The sequence below is a fragment of the Pseudorasbora parva genome, chromosome 19 (assembly GCF_024679245.1).
Source record: "Pseudorasbora parva isolate DD20220531a chromosome 19, ASM2467924v1, whole genome shotgun sequence".
Lineage (NCBI taxonomy): Eukaryota > Metazoa > Chordata > Actinopteri > Cypriniformes > Gobionidae > Pseudorasbora > Pseudorasbora parva.
In genome coordinates, this window is record NC_090190.1 from 33365756 (window position 1) to 33386802 (window position 21047).

The window sequence follows — 21047 nt, forward strand, 5'->3', positions numbered from 1 at the left end:
TTTCCCCCTGTTTATTTATTTATTTTGAATTCTTTTTCGTCATTCTTTCTTTCTCCTCCAGGGGGCAATCGACAGGCTTTCTCTCAGTCTACAAGCAACACAGACCTCTGAGCGCATGTTCTTTTGCAATTCATTTTTCTCAGTTTCAGTAAGACAAGAGGTCCTCAATTATTATTATTTTATATTATAGTTTTAACTCTAATTACAACAATGAAGATATAAAAATTATATATATATATATATATATATATATATATATATATATATATATATATATATATAAATAATATATATACACTCACCTGAAGGATTATAAGGAACACCATACTAATACTGTGTTTGACCCCCTTTCACCTTCAGAATTGCCTTAATTCTGCGTGGCATTGATTTAACAAGGTGGTGAAAGCATTCTTTAGAAATGTTGGCCTATATTGATAGGATAGCATCTTGCAGTTGATGGAGATTTGTGGGATGCACATCCATGGCATGAAGCTCCCGTTCCACCACATCCCAAAGATGCTCTTTTGGGTTGAGATCTGGTTACTGTCGGGGCCATTTTAGTACTGTGAACTCATTGTCATGTTCAAAAAACCAATTTGAAACGATTCAATCTTTGTGACATGGTGCATTATCCTGTTGGAAGTAGACATCCGAGAATGGTTATGTTATGGTCATAAAGGGATGGACATGGTCAGAAACAGTGCTCAGGTAGGCTGTGGCATTTAAACAATGCCCAATTGGCACTAAGGGGCCTAAAAAGGGCCAAGAAAACATCCCCCACACCATTACACCACCACCAGCAGCCTGCACAGTAGTAACAAGGCATGATGGATCCATGTTCTCATTCTGTTTACGCCAAATTCTGACTCTACCATCTGAATGTCTCAACAGAAATCGAGACTCATCAGACCAGGCAACATTTTTTCCAGTCTTCAACTGTCCAATTTTGGGGAGCTTGTGCAAATTGTAGCCTCTTTTTCCAATTTGTAGTGGACATGAGTGATACCCGGTGGGGTCTTCTGCTGTTGTAGCCCATCCGCCTCAATGTTGTGCATGTTGTGGCCTCACAAATGCTTTGCTGCATACCTCGGTTGTAACAAGTGTTTTTTTTTTTCAGTCAAAGTTGCTCTTTATCAGCTTGAATCAGTCGGTCCATTCATTCTCCTCTGACCTCTAGCATCAACAAGGCATTTTCGCTCACAGGACTGCAGCATATTGGATGTTTTTCCCTTTTCACACCATTCTTTGTAAACTCTAGAAATGGTTGTGCATGAAAATCCCAGTAACTGAGCAGATATTGAAATACTCAGATCGGCCCATCTAGCACCAACAACCATGGCACACTCAAAATTGCTTAAATCAGGTTTCTTTCCCCTTCTGACATTCAGTTTGGAGTTCAGGAGATTGTCTTGACCAGGACCAAACTTCTAAATGCATTGAAGCAACTGCCATGTGATTGGGTGATTAGCTAATTGCATGAATGAGAAATTAAACAGGTGTTCCTAATAATCCTTTAGGTGAGTATATATATATATACATATATATGTTTTGCAGCTGCAGCCCAGGATGTGTGTGAGTAAGGGCTGGCAGTGTAGGGCTGTCGGTCTCCCTTCTTTAAATAGCTCTCTGTTGACTACGTCTCTCGCTTACGGCCATACCACCCTGAGCACGCCCGATCTCGTCCGATCTCGGAAGCTAAGCAGGGTCGGGCCTGGTTAGTACTTGGATGGGAGACCGCCTGGGAATACCAGGTGCTGTAAGCTTTTGCTCTATCACTTGGTGACTCGATCGGCTCTGACGGTTGTTCCTTTATCATTTTAAAATCAATTGCTTCATTTACAGTTATTTAGTTTTTGTTTATCCCTGGTTTCTGTATGCTTTCGGTGTGGCAAAGGACAGCCCAGCCCCGTAATTCTTTCTTTCTCCTCCAGGGGGCGATCAACAGGCTTTTTCTCTCTAAGGCTACAAGCCACACAGACCTCTGAACGCATGTTCTTTTGCAATTGATTCTTCTCAGTTTCAGTAAGACCAGAGGATATATATATATATATATATATATATATATATATATATATATATATATATATATATATATATATATATATATATATATATATATATATATATATATATATATATATATATATATATATATATATATATATATATATATATACATATATATATATATATACACACTCACTTGAAGGATTATTAGGAACACCATACTAATACTGTGTTTGACCCCCTTTCACCTTCAGAATTGCCTTGATTCTCTGTGGCATTGATTCAACAAGGTGCTGAAAGCATTCTATAGAAATGTTGGCCCATATTGATAGGATAGCATCTTGCAGTTGATGGAGATTTGTGGGATGCAAATCCATGACACGAAGCTCCCGTTCCACCACATCCCAAAGATGCTCTATTGGGTTGAAGTCTGGTGACTGTGGGGGCCATTTTAGTACTGTGAACTCATTGTCATGTTCAAGAAACCAATTTGAAACGATTCAATCTTTGTGACATGTTGCATTATCCTGTTGGAAGTAGACATCAGAGAATGGTTATGTAATGGTATTAAAGGGATGGACATGGTCAGAAACAGTGGTCAGGTAGGCCGTGGCATTTAAATGATGCCCAATTGGCACTAAAGGGCTTAAAGTGGGCCAAGAAAACACCCCCCACACCATTACACCACCACCAGCAGCCTGCACAGTGGTAACAAGGCATGATGGATCCATGTTCTCATTCTGTTTACGCCAAATTCTGACTTTTCCCTCTGAATGTCTCAACAGTAATCGAGACTCAACAGACCAGGCAACATTTTTTCCAGTGTTCAACTGTCCAATTTTGGGGAGCTTGTGCAAATTGTAGCCTCTTTTTCCAATTTGTAGTGGAGATGAGTGATACCCGGTGGGGTCTTCTGCTGTTGTAGCCCATCCGCCTCAAGGTTGTGCATGTTGTGGCCTCACAAATGCTTTGCTGCATACCTCGGTTGTAACAAGTGTTTTTTTTTTTAGTCAAAGTTGCTCTTTATCAGCTTGAATCAGTCGGTCCATTCATTCTCCTCTGACCTCTAGCATCAACAAGGCATTTTCGCTCACAGGACTGCAGCATACTGGATGTTTTTCCCTTTTCACACCATTCTTTGTAAACCCTAGAAATGGTTGTGCGTGAAAATCCCAGTAACTGAGCAGATTGTGAAATACTCAGACCGACCCGTCTGGCACCAACAACCATGGCACACTCAAAATTGCTTAAATCAGGTTTCTTTCCCCTTCTGACATTCAGTTTGGAGTTCAGGAGATTGTCTTGACCAGGACCAAACTTCTAAATGCATTGAAGCAACTGCCATGTGATTGGGTGATTAGCTAATTGCATGAATGAGAAATTAAACAGGTGTTCCTAATAATCCTTTAGGTGAGTATATATATACATATATATGTTTTGCAGCTGCAGCCCAGGATGTGTGTGAGTAAGGGCTGGCAGTGTAGGGCTGTCGGTCTCCCTTCTTTAAATAGCTCTCTGTTGACTATGTCTCTCGCTTACGGCCATACCACCCTGAGCACGCCCGATCTCGTCCGATCTCGGAAGCTAAGCAGGGTCGGGCCTGGTTAGTACTTGGATGGGAGACCGCCTGGGAATACCAGGTGCTGTAAGCTTTTGCTCTATCACTTGGTGACTCGATCGGCTCTGACGGTTGTTCCTTTATCATTTTAAAATCAATTGCTTCATTTACAGTTATTTAGTTTTTGTTTATCCCTGGTTTCTGTATGCTTTCGGTGTGGCAAAGGACAGCCCAGCCCCGTAATTCTTTCTTTCTCCTCCAGGGGGCGATCAACAGGCTTTTTCTCTCTAAGGCTACAAGCCACACAGACCTCTGAACGCATGTTCTTTTGCAATTCATTCTTCTCAGTTTCAGTAAGACCAGAGGATATATATATACACACACTCAATTGAAGGATTATTAGGAACACCATACTAATACTGTGTTTGACCCCCTTTCACCTTCAGAATTGCCTTAATTCTGCGTGGTATTGATTCAACAATGTGTTGAAAGCATTCTTTAGAAATGTTGGCCTATATTGATAGGATAGCATCTTGCAGTTGATGGAGATTTGTGGGATGCACATCCATGGCACGAAGCTCCCATTGTAACACATCCTAAAGATGCTCTTTTGGGTTGAGATCTGGTTACTGTCGGGGCCATTTTAGTACTGTGAACTCATTGTCATGTTCAAGAAACCAATTTGAAACGATTCGAGCTTTGTGACATGGTGCATTATCCTGTTGGAAGTAGACATCAGAGAATGGTTATGTTATGGTCATAAAGGGATGGACATGGTCAGAAACAGTGCTCAGGTAGGCTGTGGCATTTAAACAATGCCCAATTGGCACTAAGGGGCCTAAAAAGGGCCAAGAAAACATCCCCCACACCATTACACCACCACCAGCAGCCTGCACAGTAGTAACAAGGCATGATGGATCCATGTTCTCATTCTGTTTACGCCAAATTCTGACTCTACCATCTGAATGTCTCAACAGAAATCGAGACTCCTCAGACCAGGCAACATTTTTTCCAGTCTTCAACTGTCCAATTTTGGGGAGCTTGTGCAAATTGTAGCCTCTTTTTCCAATTTGTAGTGGAGATGAGTGATACCCGGTGGGGTCTTCTGCTGTTGTAGCCCATCCGCCTCAAGGTTGTGCATGTTGTGGCCTCACAAATGCTTTGCTGCATACCTCGGTTGTAACAAGTGTTTTTTTTTTTAGTCAAAGTTGCTCTTTATCAGCTTGAATCAGTCGGTCCATTCATTCTCCTCTGACCTCTAGCATCAACAAGGCATTTTCGCTCACAGGACTGCAGCATATTGGATGTTTTTCCCTTTTCACACCATTCTTTGTAAACTCTAGAAATGGTTGTGCATGAAAATCCCAGTAACTGAGCAGATATTGAAATACTCAGATCGGCCCATCTAGCACCAACAACCATGGCACACTCAAAATTGCTTAAATCAGGTTTCTTTCCCCTTCTGACATTCAGTTTGGAGTTCAGGAGATTGTCTTGACCAGGACCAAACTTCTAAATGCATTGAAGCAACTGCCATGTGATTGGGAGATTAGCTAATTGCACGAATGAGAAATTAAACAGGTGTTCCTAATAATCCTTTAGGTGAGTATATATATACATATATATGTTTTGCAGCTGCAGCCCAGGATGTGTGTGAGTAAGGGCTGGCAGTGTAGGGCTGTCGGTCTCCCTTCTTTAAATAGCTCTCTGTTGACTACGTCTCTCGCTTACGGCCATACCACCCTGAGCACGCCCGATCTCGTCCGATCTCGGAAGCTAAGCAGGGTCGGGCCTGGTTAGTACTTGGATGGGAGACCGCCTGGGAATACCAGGTGCTGTAAGCTTTTGCTCTATCACTTGGTGACTCGATCGACTCTGACGGTTGTTCCTTTATCATTTTAAAATCAATTGCTTCATTTACAGTTATTTAGTTTTTGTTTATCCCTGGTTTCTGTATGCTTTCGGTGTGACAAAGGACAGCCCAGCCCCGTAATTCTTTCTTTCTCCTCCAGGGGGCGATCAACAGGCTTTTTCTCTCTAAGGCTACAAGCCACACAGACCTCTGAACGCATGTTCTTTTGCAATTGATTCTTCTCAGTTTCAGTAAGACCAGAGGATATATGTATATATATATATATATATATATATACACACTCACTTGAAGGATTATTAGGAACACCATACTAATACTGTGTTTGACCACCTTTCACCTTCAGAATTGCCTTGATTCTCTGTGGCATTGATTCAACAAGGTGCTGAAAGCATTCTATAGAAATGTTGGCCCATATTGATAGGATAGCATCTTGCAGTTGATGGAGATTTGTGGGATGCAAATCCATGACACGAAGCTCCCGTTCCACCACATCCCAAAGATGCTCTATTGGGTTGAAGTCTGGTGACTGTGGGGGCCATTTTAGTACTGTGAACTCATTGTCATGTTCAAGAAACCAATTTGAAACGATTCAATCTTTGTGACATGTTGCATTATCCTGTTGGAAGTAGACATCAGAGAATGGTTATGTAATGGTAATAAAGGGATGGACATGGTCAGAAACAGTGGTCAGGTAGGCCGTGGCATTTAAATGATGCCCAATTGGCACTAAAGGGCTTAAAGTGGGCCAAGAAAACACCCCCCACACCATTACACCACCACCAGCAGCCTGCACAGTGGTAACAAGGCATGATGGATCCATGTTCTCATTCTGTTTACGCCAAATTCTGACTTTTCCCTCTGAATGTCTCAACAGAAATCGAGACTCAACAGACCAGGCAACATTTTTTCCAGTGTTCAACTGTCCAATTTTGGGGAGCTTGTGCAAATTGTAGCCTCTTTTTCCAATTTGTAGTGGAGATGAGTGGTACCCGGTAGGGTCTTCTGCTGTTGTAGCCCTTCTGCCTCAAGGTTGTGCATGTTGTGGCCTCACAAATGCTTTGCTGCATACCTTGGTTGTAACAAGTGTTTTTTTCATTTAAAGTTGCTCTTCTATCAGCTTGAATCAGTCGGTCCATTCATTCTCCTCTGACCTCTAGCATCAACAAGGCATTTTCGCTCACAGGACTGCAGCATACTGGATGTTTTTCCCTTTTCACACCATTCTTTGTAAACCCTAGAAATGGTTGTGCGTGAAAATCCCAGTAACTGAGCAGATTGTGAAATACTCAGACCGACCCGTCTGGCACCAACAACCATGGCACACTCAAAATTGCTTAAATCAGGTTTCTTTCCCCTTCTGACATTCAGTTTGGAGTTCAGGAGATTGTCTTGACCAGGACCAAACTTCTAAATGCATTGAAGCAACTGCCATGTGATTGGGTGATTAGCTAATTGCATGAATGAGAAATTAAACAGGTGTTCCTAATAATCCTTTAGGTGAGTATATATATACATATATATGTTTTGCAGCTGCAGCCCAGGATGTGTGTGAGTAAGGGCTGGCAGTGTAGGGCTGTCGGTCTCCCTTCTTTAAATAGCTCTCTGTTGACTACGTCTCTCGCTTACGGCCATACCACCCTGAGCACGCCCGATCTCGTCCGATCTCGGAAGCTAAGCAGGGTCGGGCCTGGTTAGTACTTGGATGGGAGACCGCCTGGGAATACCAGGTGCTGTAAGCTTTTGCTCTATCACTTGGTGACTCGATCGGCTCTGACGGTTGTTCCTTTATCATTTTAAAATCAATTGCTTCATTTACAGTTATTTAGTTTTTGTTTATCCCTGGTTTCTGTATGCTTTCGGTGTGGCAAAGGACAGCCCAGCCCCGTAATTTTTTCTTTCTCCTCCAGGGGGCGATCAACAGGCTTTTTCTCTCTAAGGCTACAAGCCACACAGACCTCTGAACGCATGTTCTTTTGCAATTCATTCTTCTCAGTTTCAGTAAGACCAGAGGATATATATATACACACACTCAATTGAAGGATTATTAGGAACACCATACTAATACTGTGTTTGACCCCCTTTCACCTTCAGAATTGCCTTAATTCTGCGTGGTATTGATTCAACAATGTGTTGAAAGCATTCTTTAGAAATGTTGGCCTATATTGATAGGATAGCATCTTGCAGTTGATGGAGATTTGTGGGATGCACATCCATGGCACGAAGCTCCCATTGTAACACATCCTAAAGATGCTCTTTTGGGTTGAGATCTGGTTACTGTCGGGGCCATTTTAGTACTGTGAACTCATTGTCATGTTCAAGAAACCAATTTGAAACGATTCGAGCTTTGTGACATGGTGCATTATCCTGTTGGAAGTAGACATCAGAGAATGGTTATGTTATGGTCATAAAGGGATGGACATGGTCAGAAACAGTGCTCAGGTAGGCTGTGGCATTTAAACAATGCCCAATTGGCACTAAGGGGCCTAAAAAGGGCCAAGAAAACATCCCCCACACCATTACACCACCACCAGCAGCCTGCACAGTAGTAACAAGGCATGATGGATCCATGTTCTCATTCTGTTTACGCCAAATTCTGACTCTACCATCTGAATGTCTCAACAGAAATCGAGACTCCTCAGACCAGGCAACATTTTTTCCAGTCTTCAACTGTCCAATTTTGGGGAGCTTGTGCAAATTGTAGCCTCTTTTTCCAATTTGTAGTGGAGATGAGTGATACCCGGTGGGGTCTTCTGCTGTTGTAGCCCATCCGCCTCAAGGTTGTGCATGTTGTGGCCTCACAAATGCTTTGCTGCATACCTCGGTTGTAACAAGTGTTTTTTTTTTTAGTCAAAGTTGCTCTTTATCAGCTTGAATCAGTCGGTCCATTCATTCTCCTCTGACCTCTAGCATCAACAAGGCATTTTCGCTCCCAGGACTGCAGCATATTGGATGTTTTTCCCTTTTCACACCATTCTTTGTAAACTCTAGAAATGGTTGTGCATGAAAATCCCAGTAACTGAGCAGATATTGAAATACTCAGATCGGCCCATCTAGCACCAACAACCATGGCACACTCAAAATTGCTTAAATCAGGTTTCTTTCCCCTTCTGACATTCAGTTTGGAGTTCAGGAGATTGTCTTGACCAGGACCAAACTTCTAAATGCATTGAAGCAACTGCCATGTGATTGGGAGATTAGCTAATTGCACGAATGAGAAATTAAACAGGTGTTCCTAATAATCCTTTAGGTGAGTATATATATACATATATATGTTTTGCAGCTGCAGCCCAGGATGTGTGTGAGTAAGGGCTGGCAGTGTAGGGCTGTCGGTCTCCCTTCTTTAAATAGCTCTCTGTTGACTACGTCTCTCGCTTACGGCCATACCACCCTGAGCACGCCCGATCTCGTCCGATCTCGGAAGCTAAGCAGGGTCGGGCCTGGTTAGTACTTGGATGGGAGACCGCCTGGGAATACCAGGTGCTGTAAGCTTTTGCTCTATCACTTGGTGACTCGATCGACTCTGACGGTTGTTCCTTTATCATTTTAAAATCAATTGCTTCATTTACAGTTATTTAGTTTTTGTTTATCCCTGGTTTCTGTATGCTTTCGGTGTGACAAAGGACAGCCCAGCCCCGTAATTCTTTCTTTCTCCTCCAGGGGGCGATCAACAGGCTTTTTCTCTCTAAGGCTACAAGCCACACAGACCTCTGAACGCATGTTCTTTTGCAATTGATTCTTCTCAGTTTCAGTAAGACCAGAGGATATATGTATATATATATATATATATATATATACACACTCACTTGAAGGATTATTAGGAACACCATACTAATACTGTGTTTGACCACCTTTCACCTTCAGAATTGCCTTGATTCTCTGTGGCATTGATTCAACAAGGTGCTGAAAGCATTCTATAGAAATGTTGGCCCATATTGATAGGATAGCATCTTGCAGTTGATGGAGATTTGTGGGATGCAAATCCATGACACAAAGCTCCCGTTCCACCACATCCCAAAGATGCTCTATTGGGTTGAAGTCTGGTGACTGTGGGGGCCATTTTAGTACTGTGAACTCATTGTCATGTTCAAGAAACCAATTTGAAACGATTCAATCTTTGTGACATGTTGCATTATCCTGTTGGAAGTAGACATCAGAGAATGGTTATGTAATGGTAATAAAGGGATGGACATGGTCAGAAACAGTGGTCAGGTAGGCCGTGGCATTTAAATGATGCCCAATTGGCACTAAAGGGCTTAAAGTGGGCCAAGAAAACACCCCCCACACCATTACACCACCACCAGCAGCCTGCACAGTGGTAACAAGGCATGATGGATCCATGTTCTCATTCTGTTTACGCCAAATTCTGACTTTTCCCTCTGAATGTCTCAACAGAAATCGAGACTCAACAGACCAGGCAACATTTTTTCCAGTGTTCAACTGTCCAATTTTGGGGAGCTTGTGCAAATTGTAGCCTCTTTTTCCAATTTGTAGTGGAGATGAGTGGTACCCGGTAGGGTCTTCTGCTGTTGTAGCCCTTCTGCCTCAAGGTTGTGCATGTTGTGGCCTCACAAATGCTTTGCTGCATACCTTGGTTGTAACAAGTGTTTTTTTCATTTAAAGTTGCTCTTCTATCAGCTTGAATCAGTCGGTCCATTCATTCTCCTCTGACCTCTAGCATCAACAAGGCATTTTCGCTCACAGGACTGCAGCATACTGGATGTTTTTCCCTTTTCACACCATTCTTTGTAAACCCTAGAAATGGTTGTGCGTGAAAATCCCAGTAACTGAGCAGATTGTGAAATACTCAGACCGACCCGTCTGGCACCAACAACCATGGCACACTCAAAATTGCTTAAATCAGGTTTCTTTCCCCTTCTGACATTCAGTTTGGAGTTCAGGAGATTGTCTTGACCAGGACCAAACTTCTAAATGCATTGAAGCAACTGCCATGTGATTGGGTGATTAGCTAATTGCATGAATGAGAAATTAAACAGGTGTTCCTAATAATCCTTTAGGTGAGTATATATATACATATATATGTTTTGCAGCTGCAGCCCAGGATGTGTGTGAGTAAGGGCTGGCAGTGTAGGGCTGTCGGTCTCCCTTCTTTAAATAGCTCTCTGTTGACTACGTCTCTCGCTTACGGCCATACCACCCTGAGCACGCCCGATCTCGTCCGATCTCGGAAGCTAAGCAGGGTCGGGCCTGGTTAGTACTTGGATGGGAGACCGCCTGGGAATACCAGGTGCTGTAAGCTTTTGCTCTATCACTTGGTGACTCGATCGGCTCTGACGGTTGTTCCTTTATCATTTTAAAATCAATTGCTTCATTTACAGTTATTTAGTTTTTGTTTATCCCTGGTTTCTGTATGCTTTCGGTGTGGCAAAGGACAGCCCAGCCCCGTAATTCTTTCTTTCTCCTCCAGGGGGCGATCAACAGGCTTTTTCTCTCTAAGGCTACAAGCCACACAGACCTCTGAACGCATGTTCTTTTGCAATTGATTCTTCTCAGTTTCAGTAAGACCAGAGGATATATATATATATATATATATATATATATATATATATATATATATATATATATATATATATATATATATATATATATATATATATATATATATATATATACATATATATATATATATACACACTCACTTGAAGGATTATTAGGAACACCATACTAATACTGTGTTTGACCCCCTTTCACCTTCAGAATTGCCTTGATTCTCTGTGGCATTGATTCAACAAGGTGCTGAAAGCATTCTATAGAAATGTTGGCCCATATTGATAGGATAGCATCTTGCAGTTGATGGAGATTTGTGGGATGCAAATCCATGACACGAAGCTCCCGTTCCACCACATCCCAAAGATGCTCTATTGGGTTGAAGTCTGGTGACTGTGGGGGCCATTTTAGTACTGTGAACTCATTGTCATGTTCAAGAAACCAATTTGAAACGATTCAATCTTTGTGACATGTTGCATTATCCTGTTGGAAGTAGACATCAGAGAATGGTTATGTAATGGTATTAAAGGGATGGACATGGTCAGAAACAGTGGTCAGGTAGGCCGTGGCATTTAAATGATGCCCAATTGGCACTAAAGGGCTTAAAGTGGGCCAAGAAAACACCCCCCACACCATTACACCACCACCAGCAGCCTGCACAGTGGTAACAAGGCATGATGGATCCATGTTCTCATTCTGTTTACGCCAAATTCTGACTTTTCCCTCTGAATGTCTCAACAGTAATCGAGACTCAACAGACCAGGCAACATTTTTTCCAGTGTTCAACTGTCCAATTTTGGGGAGCTTGTGCAAATTGTAGCCTCTTTTTCCAATTTGTAGTGGAGATGAGTGATACCCGGTGGGGTCTTCTGCTGTTGTAGCCCATCCGCCTCAAGGTTGTGCATGTTGTGGCCTCACAAATGCTTTGCTGCATACCTCGGTTGTAACAAGTGTTTTTTTTTTTAGTCAAAGTTGCTCTTTATCAGCTTGAATCAGTCGGTCCATTCATTCTCCTCTGACCTCTAGCATCAACAAGGCATTTTCGCTCACAGGACTGCAGCATACTGGATGTTTTTCCCTTTTCACACCATTCTTTGTAAACCCTAGAAATGGTTGTGCGTGAAAATCCCAGTAACTGAGCAGATTGTGAAATACTCAGACCGACCCGTCTGGCACCAACAACCATGGCACACTCAAAATTGCTTAAATCAGGTTTCTTTCCCCTTCTGACATTCAGTTTGGAGTTCAGGAGATTGTCTTGACCAGGACCAAACTTCTAAATGCATTGAAGCAACTGCCATGTGATTGGGTGATTAGCTAATTGCATGAATGAGAAATTAAACAGGTGTTCCTAATAATCCTTTAGGTGAGTATATATATACATATATATGTTTTGCAGCTGCAGCCCAGGATGTGTGTGAGTAAGGGCTGGCAGTGTAGGGCTGTCGGTCTCCCTTCTTTAAATAGCTCTCTGTTGACTATGTCTCTCGCTTACGGCCATACCACCCTGAGCACGCCCGATCTCGTCCGATCTCGGAAGCTAAGCAGGGTCGGGCCTGGTTAGTACTTGGATGGGAGACCGCCTGGGAATACCAGGTGCTGTAAGCTTTTGCTCTATCACTTGGTGACTCGATCGGCTCTGACGGTTGTTCCTTTATCATTTTAAAATCAATTGCTTCATTTACAGTTATTTAGTTTTTGTTTATCCCTGGTTTCTGTATGCTTTCGGTGTGGCAAAGGACAGCCCAGCCCCGTAATTCTTTCTTTCTCCTCCAGGGGGCGATCAACAGGCTTTTTCTCTCTAAGGCTACAAGCCACACAGACCTCTGAACGCATGTTCTTTTGCAATTCATTCTTCTCAGTTTCAGTAAGACCAGAGGATATATATATACACACACTCAATTGAAGGATTATTAGGAACACCATACTAATACTGTGTTTGACCCCCTTTCACCTTCAGAATTGCCTTAATTCTGCGTGGTATTGATTCAACAATGTGTTGAAAGCATTCTTTAGAAATGTTGGCCTATATTGATAGGATAGCATCTTGCAGTTGATGGAGATTTGTGGGATGCACATCCATGGCACGAAGCTCCCATTGTAACACATCCTAAAGATGCTCTTTTGGGTTGAGATCTGGTTACTGTCGGGGCCATTTTAGTACTGTGAACTCATTGTCATGTTCAAGAAACCAATTTGAAACGATTCGAGCTTTGTGACATGGTGCATTATCCTGTTGGAAGTAGACATCAGAGAATGGTTATGTTATGGTCATAAAGGGATGGACATGGTCAGAAACAGTGCTCAGGTAGGCTGTGGCATTTAAACAATGCCCAATTGGCACTAAGGGGCCTAAAAAGGGCCAAGAAAACATCCCCCACACCATTACACCACCACCAGCAGCCTGCACAGTAGTAACAAGGCATGATGGATCCATGTTCTCATTCTGTTTACGCCAAATTCTGACTCTACCATCTGAATGTCTCAACAGAAATCGAGACTCCTCAGACCAGGCAACATTTTTTCCAGTCTTCAACTGTCCAATTTTGGGGAGCTTGTGCAAATTGTAGCCTCTTTTTCCAATTTGTAGTGGAGATGAGTGATACCCGGTGGGGTCTTCTGCTGTTGTAGCCCATCCGCCTCAAGGTTGTGCATGTTGTGGCCTCACAAATGCTTTGCTGCATACCTCGGTTGTAACAAGTGTTTTTTTTTTTAGTCAAAGTTGCTCTTTATCAGCTTGAATCAGTCGGTCCATTCATTCTCCTCTGACCTCTAGCATCAACAAGGCATTTTCGCTCCCAGGACTGCAGCATATTGGATGTTTTTCCCTTTTCACACCATTCTTTGTAAACTCTAGAAATGGTTGTGCATGAAAATCCCAGTAACTGAGCAGATATTGAAATACTCAGATCGGCCCATCTAGCACCAACAACCATGGCACACTCAAAATTGCTTAAATCAGGTTTCTTTCCCCTTCTGACATTCAGTTTGGAGTTCAGGAGATTGTCTTGACCAGGACCAAACTTCTAAATGCATTGAAGCAACTGCCATGTGATTGGGAGATTAGCTAATTGCACGAATGAGAAATTAAACAGGTGTTCCTAATAATCCTTTAGGTGAGTATATATATACATATATATGTTTTGCAGCTGCAGCCCAGGATGTGTGTGAGTAAGGGCTGGCAGTGTAGGGCTGTCGGTCTCCCTTCTTTAAATAGCTCTCTGTTGACTACGTCTCTCGCTTACGGCCATACCACCCTGAGCACGCCCGATCTCGTCCGATCTCGGAAGCTAAGCAGGGTCGGGCCTGGTTAGTACTTGGATGGGAGACCGCCTGGGAATACCAGGTGCTGTAAGCTTTTGCTCTATCACTTGGTGACTCGATCGACTCTGACGGTTGTTCCTTTATCATTTTAAAATCAATTGCTTCATTTACAGTTATTTAGTTTTTGTTTATCCCTGGTTTCTGTATGCTTTCGGTGTGACAAAGGACAGCCCAGCCCCGTAATTCTTTCTTTCTCCTCCAGGGGGCGATCAACAGGCTTTTTCTCTCTAAGGCTACAAGCCACACAGACCTCTGAACGCATGTTCTTTTGCAATTGATTCTTCTCAGTTTCAGTAAGACCAGAGGATATATGTATATATATATATATATATATATATACACACTCACTTGAAGGATTATTAGGAACACCATACTAATACTGTGTTTGACCACCTTTCACCTTCAGAATTGCCTTGATTCTCTGTGGCATTGATTCAACAAGGTGCTGAAAGCATTCTATAGAAATGTTGGCCCATATTGATAGGATAGCATCTTGCAGTTGATGGAGATTTGTGGGATGCAAATCCATGACACAAAGCTCCCGTTCCACCACATCCCAAAGATGCTCTATTGGGTTGAAGTCTGGTGACTGTGGGGGCCATTTTAGTACTGTGAACTCATTGTCATGTTCAAGAAACCAATTTGAAACGATTCAATCTTTGTGACATGTTGCATTATCCTGTTGGAAGTAGACATCAGAGAATGGTTATGTAATGGTAATAAAGGGATGGACATGGTCAGAAACAGTGGTCAGGTAGGCCGTGGCATTTAAATGATGCCCAATTGGCACTAAAGGGCTTAAAGTGGGCCAAGAAAACACCCCCCACACCATTACACCACCACCAGCAGCCTGCACAGTGGTAACAAGGCATGATGGATCCATGTTCTCATTCTGTTTACGCCAAATTCTGACTTTTCCCTCTGAATGTCTCAACAGAAATCGAGACTCAACAGACCAGGCAACATTTTTTCCAGTGTTCAACTGTCCAATTTTGGGGAGCTTGTGCAAATTGTAGCCTCTTTTTCCAATTTGTAGTGGAGATGAGTGGTACCCGGTAGGGTCTTCTGCTGTTGTAGCCCTTCTGCCTCAAGGTTGTGCATGTTGTGGCCTCACAAATGCTTTGCTGCATACCTTGGTTGTAACAAGTGTTTTTTTCATTTAAAGTTGCTCTTCTATCAGCTTGAATCAGTCGGTCCATTCATTCTCCTCTGACCTCTAGCATCAACAAGGCATTTTCGCTCACAGGACTGCAGCATACTGGATGTTTTTCCCTTTTCACACCATTCTTTGTAAACCCTAGAAATGGTTGTGCGTGAAAATCCCAGTAACTGAGCAGATTGTGAAATACTCAGACCGACCCGTCTGGCACCAACAACCATGGCACACTCAAAATTGCTTAAATCAGGTTTCTTTCCCCTTCTGACATTCAGTTTGGAGTTCAGGAGATTGTCTTGACCAGGACCAAACTTCTAAATGCATTGAAGCAACTGCCATGTGATTGGGTGATTAGCTAATTGCATGAATGAGAAATTAAACAGGTGTTCCTAATAATCCTTTAGGTGAGTATATATATACATATATATGTTTTGCAGCTGCAGCCCAGGATGTGTGTGAGTAAGGGCTGGCAGTGTAGGGCTGTCGGTCTCCCTTCTTTAAATAGCTCTCTGTTGACTATGTCTCTCGCTTACGGCCATACCACCCTGAGCACGCCCGATCTCGTCCGATCTCGGAAGCTAAGCAGGGTCGGGCCTGGTTAGTACTTGGATGGGAGACCGCCTGGGAATACCAGGTGCTGTAAGCTTTTGCTCTATCACTTGGTGACTCGATCGGCTCTGACGGTTGTTCCTTTATCATTTTAAAATCAATTGCTTCATTTACAGTTATTTAGTTTTTGTTTATCCCTGGTTTCTGTATGCTTTCGGTGTGGCAAAGGACAGCCCAGCCCCGTAATTCTTTCTTTCTCCTCCAGGGGGCGATCAACAGGCTTTTTCTCTCTAAGGCTACAAGCCACACAGACCTCTGAACGCATGTTCTTTTGCAATTCATTCTTCTCAGTTTCAGTAAGACCAGAGGATATATATATACACACACTCAATTGAAGGATTATTAGGAACACCATACTAATACTGTGTTTGACCCCCTTTCACCTTCAGAATTGCCTTAATTCTGCGTGGTATTGATTCAACAATGTGTTGAAAGCATTCTTTAGAAATGTTGGCCTATATTGATAGGATAGCATCTTGCAGTTGATGGAGATTTGTGGGATGCACATCCATGGCACGAAGCTCCCATTGTAACACATCCTAAAGATGCTCTTTTGGGTTGAGATCTGGTTACTGTCGGGGCCATTTTAGTACTGTGAACTCATTGTCATGTTCAAGAAACCAATTTGAAACGATTCGAGCTTTGTGACATGGTGCATTATCCTGTTGGAAGTAGACATCAGAGAATGGTTATGTTATGGTCATAAAGGGATGGACATGGTCAGAAACAGTGCTCAGGTAGGCTGTGGCATTTAAACAATGCCCAATTGGCACTAAGGGGCCTAAAAAGGGCCAAGAAAACATCCCCCACACCATTACACCACCACCAGCAGCCTGCACAGTAGTAACAAGGCATGATGGATCCATGTTCTCATTCTGTTTACGCCAAATTCTGACTCTACCATCTGAATGTCTCAACAGAAATCGAGACTCCTCAGACCAGGCAACATTTTTTCCAGTCTTCAACTGTCCAATTTTGGGGAGCTTGTGCAAATTGTAGCCTCTTTTTCCAATTTGTAGTGGAGATGAGTGATACCCGGTGGGGTCTTCTGCTGTTGTAGCCCATCCGCCTCAAGGTTGTGCATGTTGTGGCCTCACAAATGCTTTGCTGCATACCTCGGTTGTAACAAGTGTTTTTTTTTTTAGTCAAAGTTGCTCTTTATCAGCTTGAATCAGTCGGTCCATTCATTCTCCTCTGACCTCTAGCATCAACAAGGCATTTTCGCTCACAGGACTGCAGCATATTGGATGTTTTTCCCTTTTCACACCATTCTTTGTAAACTCTAGAAATGGTTGTGCATGAAAATCCCAGTAACTGAGCAGATATTGAAATACTCAGATCGGCCCATCTAGCACCAACAACCATGGCACACTCAAAATTGCTTAAATCAGGTTTCTTTCCCCTTCTGACATTCAGTTTGGAGTTCAGGAGATTGTCTTGACCAGGACCAAACTTCTAAATGCATTGAAGCAACTGCCATGTGATTGGGAGATTAGCTAATTGCACGAATGAGAAATTAAACAGGTGTTCCTAATAATCCTTTAGGTGAGTATATATATACATATATATGTTTGCAGCTGCAGCCCAGGATGTGTGTGAGTAAGGGCTGGCAGTGTAGGGCTGTCGGTCTCCCTTCTTTAAATAGCTCTCTGTTGACTACGTCTCTCGCTTACGGCCATACCACCCTGAGCACGCCCGATCTCGTCCGATCTCGGAAGCTAAGCAGGGTCGGGCCTGGTTAGTACTTGGATGGGAGACCGCCTGGGAATACCAGGTGCTGTAAGCTTTTGCTCTATCACTTGGTGACTCGATCGACTCTGATGGTTGTTCCTTTATCATTTTAAAATCAATTGCTTCATTTACAGTTATTTAGTTTTTGTTTATCCCTGGTTTCTGTATGCTTTCGGTGTGACAAAGGACAGCCCAGCCCCGTAATTCTTTCTTTCTCCTCCAGGGGGCGATCAACAGGCTTTTTCTCTCTAAGGCTACAAGCCACACAGACCTCTGAACGCATGTTCTTTTGCAATTGATTCTTCTCAGTTTCAGTAAGACCAGAGGATATATGTATATATATATATATATATATACACACTCACTTGAAGGATTATTAGGAACACCATACTAATACTGTGTTTGACCACCTTTCACCTTCAGAATTGCCTTGATTCTCTGTGGCATTGATTCAACAAGGTGCTGAAAGCATTCTATAGAAATGTTGGCCCATATTGATAGGATAGCATCTTGCAGTTGATGGAGATTTGTGGGATGCAAATCCATGACACGAAGCTCCCGTTCCACCACATCCCAAAGATGCTCTATTGGGTTGAAGTCTGGTGACTGTGGGGGCCATTTTAGTACTGTGAACTCATTGTCATGTTCAAGAAACCAATTTGAAACGATTCAATCTTTGTGACATGTTGCATTATCCTGTTGGAAGTAGACATCAGAGAATGGTTATGTAATGGTAATAAAGGGATGGACATGGTCAGAAACAGTGGTCAGGTAGGCCGTGGCATTTAAATGATGCCCAATTGGCACTAAAGGGCTTAAAGTGGGCCAAGAAAACACCCCCCACACCATTACACCACCACCAGCAGCCTGCACAGTGGTAACAAGGCATGATGGATCCATGTTCTCATTCTGTTTACGCCAAATTCTGACTTTTCCCTCTGAATGTCTCAACAGAAATCGAGACTCAACAGACCAGGCAACATTTTTTCCAGTGTTCAACTGTCCAATTTTGGGGAGCTTGTGCAAATTGTAGCCTCTTTTTCCAATTTGTAGTGGAGATGAGTGGTACCCGGTAGGGTCTTCTGCTGTTGTAGCCCTTCTGCCTCAAGGTTGTGCATGTTGTGGCCTCACAAATGCTTTGCTGCATACCTTGGTTGTAACAAGTGTTTTTTTCATTTAAAGTTGCTCTTCTATCAGCTTGAATCAGTCGGTCCATTCATTCTCCTCTGACCTCTAGCATCAACAAGGCATTTTCGCTCACAGGACTGCAGCATACTGGATGTTTTTCCCTTTTCACACCATTCTTTGTAAACCCTAGAAATGGTTGTGCGTGAAAATCCCAGTAACTGAGCAGATTGTGAAATACTCAGACCGACCCGTCTGGCACCAACAACCATGGCACACTCAAAATTGCTTAAATCAGGTTTCTTTCCCCTTCTGACATTCAGTTTGGAGTTCAGGAGATTGTCTTGACCAGGACCAAACTTCTAAATGCATTGAAGCAACTGCCATGTGATTGGGTGATTAGCTAATTGCATGAATGAGAAATTAAACAGGTGTTCCTAATAATCCTTTAGGTGAGTATATATATACATATATATGTTTTGCAGCTGCAGCCCAGGATGTGTGTGAGTAAGGGCTGGCAGTGTAGGGCTGTCGGTCTCCCTTCTTTAAATAGCTCTCTGTTGACTACGTCTCTCGCTTACGGCCATACCACCCTGAGCACGCCCGATCTCGTCCGATCTCGGAAGCTAAGCAGGGTCGGGCCTGGTTAGTACTTGGATGGGAGACCGCCTGGGAATACCAGGTGCTGTAAGCTTTTGCTCTATCACTTGGTGACTCGATCGGCTCTGACGGTTGTTCCTTTATCATTTTAAAATCAATTGCTTCATTTACAGTTATTTAGTTTTTGTTTATCCCTGGTTTCTGTATGCTTTCGGTGTGGCAAAGGACAGCCCAGCCCCGTAATTTTTTCTTTCTCCTCCAGGGGGCGATCAACAGGCTTTTTCTCTCTAAGGCTACAAGCCACACAGACCTCTGAACGCATGTTCTTTTGCAATTCATTCTTCTCAGTTTCAGTAAGACCAGAGGATATATATATACACACACTCAATTGAAGGATTATTAGGAACACCATACTAATACTGTGTTTGACCCCCTTTCACCTTCAGAATTGCCTTAATTCTGCGTGGTATTGATTCAACAATGTGTTGAAAGCATTCTTTAGAAATGTTGGCCTATATTGATAGGATAGCATCTTGCAGTTGATGGAGATTTGTGGGATGCACATCCATGGCACGAAGCTCCCATTGTAACACATCCTAAAGATGCTCTTTTGGGTTGAGATCTGGTTACTGTCGGGGCCATTTTAGTACTGTGAACTCATTGTCATGTTCAAGAAACCAATTTGAAACGATTCGAGCTTTGTGACATGGTGCATTATCCTGTTGGAAGTAGACATCAGAGAATGGTTATGTTATGGTCATAAAGGGATGGACATGGTCAGAAACAGTGCTCAGGTAGGCTGTGGCATTTAAACAATGCCCAATTGGCACTAAGGGGCCTAAAAAGGGCCAAGAAAACATCCCCCACACCATTACACCACCACCAGCAGCCTGCACAGTAGTAACAAGGCATGATGGATCCATGTTCTCATTCTGTTTACGCCAAATTCTGACTCTACCATCTGAATGTCTCAACAGAAATCGAGACTCATCAGACCAGGCAACATTTTTTCCAGTCTTCAACTGTCCAATTTTGGGGAGCTTGTGCAAATTGTAGCCTCTTTTTCCAATTTGTAGTGGAGATGAGTGATACCCGGTGGGGTCTTCTGCTGTTGTAGCCCATCCGCCTCAAGGTTGTGCATGTTGTGGCCTCACAAATGCTTTGCTGCATACCTCGGTTGTAACAAGTGTTTTTTTTTTTAGTCAAAGTTGCTCTTTATCAGCTTGAATCAGTCGGTCCATTCATTCTCCTCTGACCTCTAGCATCAACAAGGCATTTTCGCTCACAGGACTGCAGCATATTGGATGTTTTTCCCTTTTCACACCATTCTTTGTAAACTCTAGAAATGGTTGTGCATGAAAATCCCAGTAACTGAGCAGATATTGAAATACTCAGATCGGCCCATCTAGCACCAATAACCATGGCACACTCAAAATTGCTTAAATCAGGTTTCTTTCCCCTTCTGACATTCAGTTTGGAGTTCAGGAGATTGTCTTGACCAGGACCAAACTTCTAAATGCATTGAAGCAACTGCCATGTGATTGGGTGATTAGCTAATT

At 42.8% G+C, this 21047-nt stretch overlaps 11 non-coding genes across 11 annotated transcripts; all 11 read left to right on the forward strand.

The window, feature by feature from the left end:
* Positions 1–1644: 1644 nt before the first annotated feature.
* On the forward strand, positions 1645–1763 carry LOC137048550 (5S ribosomal RNA). The gene has a single exon (XR_010899436.1). It is a non-coding gene; the product is annotated as a 5S ribosomal RNA (ribosomal RNA).
* A 1777-nt stretch (positions 1764–3540) lies between these two features.
* On the forward strand, positions 3541–3659 carry LOC137048564 (5S ribosomal RNA). Its single transcript, XR_010899450.1, has one exon. It is a non-coding gene; the product is annotated as a 5S ribosomal RNA (ribosomal RNA).
* Positions 3660–5290: 1631 nt separating this feature from the next.
* LOC137048598 (5S ribosomal RNA) lies at positions 5291–5409 on the forward strand. Its single transcript, XR_010899482.1, has one exon. It is a non-coding gene; the product is annotated as a 5S ribosomal RNA (ribosomal RNA).
* A 1649-nt stretch (positions 5410–7058) lies between these two features.
* Positions 7059–7177, forward strand: LOC137048608 (5S ribosomal RNA). Its single transcript, XR_010899483.1, has one exon. It is a non-coding gene; the product is annotated as a 5S ribosomal RNA (ribosomal RNA).
* A 1631-nt stretch (positions 7178–8808) lies between these two features.
* Positions 8809–8927, forward strand: LOC137048609 (5S ribosomal RNA). The gene has a single exon (XR_010899484.1). It is a non-coding gene; the product is annotated as a 5S ribosomal RNA (ribosomal RNA).
* Positions 8928–10576: 1649 nt separating this feature from the next.
* On the forward strand, positions 10577–10695 carry LOC137048551 (5S ribosomal RNA). Its single transcript, XR_010899437.1, has one exon. It is a non-coding gene; the product is annotated as a 5S ribosomal RNA (ribosomal RNA).
* Positions 10696–12432: 1737 nt separating this feature from the next.
* LOC137048552 (5S ribosomal RNA) lies at positions 12433–12551 on the forward strand. Its single transcript, XR_010899438.1, has one exon. It is a non-coding gene; the product is annotated as a 5S ribosomal RNA (ribosomal RNA).
* Positions 12552–14182: 1631 nt separating this feature from the next.
* Positions 14183–14301, forward strand: LOC137048553 (5S ribosomal RNA). Its single transcript, XR_010899439.1, has one exon. It is a non-coding gene; the product is annotated as a 5S ribosomal RNA (ribosomal RNA).
* Positions 14302–15950: 1649 nt separating this feature from the next.
* LOC137048554 (5S ribosomal RNA) lies at positions 15951–16069 on the forward strand. The gene has a single exon (XR_010899440.1). It is a non-coding gene; the product is annotated as a 5S ribosomal RNA (ribosomal RNA).
* Positions 16070–17699: 1630 nt separating this feature from the next.
* On the forward strand, positions 17700–17818 carry LOC137048555 (5S ribosomal RNA). The gene has a single exon (XR_010899441.1). It is a non-coding gene; the product is annotated as a 5S ribosomal RNA (ribosomal RNA).
* A 1645-nt stretch (positions 17819–19463) lies between these two features.
* Positions 19464–19582, forward strand: LOC137048556 (5S ribosomal RNA). The gene has a single exon (XR_010899442.1). It is a non-coding gene; the product is annotated as a 5S ribosomal RNA (ribosomal RNA).
* The last annotated feature ends 1465 nt before the right edge of the window (positions 19583–21047 follow it).